The 1,687-nt window shown below is 44.5% G+C and overlaps 1 protein-coding gene across 1 annotated transcript in view; it reads right to left on the bottom strand.

Annotated features, from left to right (window-relative positions):
• LCK (LCK proto-oncogene, Src family tyrosine kinase) overlaps positions 1-1,687 on the bottom strand; it is a 31,579-nt gene that overhangs the window by 8,063 nt on the left and 21,829 nt on the right. The gene's annotated exons all lie outside the window — the stretch shown is intronic.

Raw genomic sequence — 1,687 nt, 5'->3', positions numbered from 1 at the left:
GGCCCCATATGCCAGAGGTGGCAGGTTCAAACCCAGCCCAGGACAAAAACCAAAAAAAAAAAAAAAAAAAAAAAAAAAGAAGGAAGGGTAAGGACAATTCTGATCTGAGGACAATTAAGGTCCTAGTACACAGTGGGGGGTAGGGATGGGGAGAGCTGAGAAAGGGAAGGAGGGAGTGGATGAGGGATCAAGAATGTGGTACAGCTTTTGGGGGCGGGACACAAATATAGGAGGGTCCTTATCTAACAAAAGCAATCGGTGTAACCTGGTTCTGTGTACCCTCAATGAATCCCCAACAATAAAAAAAAAAAGAGAGAGAGAGATAGAGTAAGGAATGAGAATGGAGGTCGTGTATTCACCAGGAGGATGCCCAGGATATGTGAAGATCTTTTCTGGGGGGCCAGGATAGGGCACAGTTGGAGAAGTTTGTAAGCTTTTTTTTTTTTTTGCAGTTTTTGGCTAGGGCTGAGATTTGAACCCACCACCTTTGGTATATGGGGCTGGCGCCCTACTCCTTGAGCCACAGGTGCCACCTAGGTTTGTAAGCTTTTTGTCACCAAATTTCTCAGCTAGTTACCCATGGTTCACCTTTATCTTCTCTTTCCCCCCACCCTGCCTCTTTCACTTCACACACCTGAGACAATTTTGAGCCTTCTGTCAGCCCACTAGATCTCCACCTCAAAACCTCTTTATTTCGTCTCTCTACCCACTAAATAGTCTATATTTATTTCATAGCCCCGCTAGACTACCCTCTAGGAAACCTCTCTAGATCCTACCAGGTATAATCAATCACATCCATGGCATCCACTCCACGGCATATAGGAAATTTCCCATAGCACAAATTCTAGTTTTCATGGTGCCCAGAACTAAAATCTGGTTTCCCAGACAGCAGGAACCTCCTTTAATCCACCCATGTTCGTAGGGCCCAACCCAGAGAAGGAACAACAGTGTGCTGAATGTATTGAATGGAAAGCATAAGGAGATGCCTGGGGGTCTGGGGAACCGTCTCTTTAGTAGTGGAGAGCAGCTGGAAGAAAACTATGGATGGAAGTTGCAGAAATGGAGTGAACACTAGCCTTTCCCAAGAGACTAAAACCCTGTGTGAGCATGACAGCAATCCTAGTGGCCCCAACATGAGTGCTGAGTAGTAACCAAAGACAAAGGTCTCACCAGACACAGCAAATACGTGGACACATACTGCCATTCCTCCGTTGTGTCCATGGCAAACATTAGTAACTATTCCCAGCACTCGCTTCCAGTGAACCTCAGAATCCATCTCAATCCAGCACTCCAAACAAATACCAGTCAAACTTGTATGCGATAAAATCTGTTTGCCATTTCTAGAACCCATTAGCCAATTAACCTCTTGTTTCTGAGAGACAGATCTTGTACTACTTGCAAAGAGTCAGATAACAACAACTAGTTTATGATTTTTTTTAATGCCAGCTGAAATTTTATTTATTTATTTTATTTATTTTTAAATTTTTTTTAGAGACAGAGTCTCACTTTGTCGCCCTTGGTAGAGTGCGATACCATCACAGCTCACAGCAACCTCCAGCTCTTGGGCTTAGGTGATTCTCTTGCCTCAGTCTCCCAAGTAGCTGGGATTACAGGTGCCTGCCAGAATGCCCAGCTATTTTTTGTTGTACTTTGGCTGGGGCCAGGCTTAAACCCTCCACCTTTGGTA

Source organism: Otolemur garnettii, unplaced genomic scaffold (assembly GCF_000181295.1).
Source record: "Otolemur garnettii isolate 467f Iridium unplaced genomic scaffold, OtoGar3 scaffold00204, whole genome shotgun sequence".
Classification (NCBI taxonomy): Eukaryota; Metazoa; Chordata; class Mammalia; order Primates; family Galagidae; genus Otolemur; species Otolemur garnettii.
Note: the sequence above shows the minus strand (reverse complement) of the source record. Positions and strands in the feature narration are given on the sequence as shown.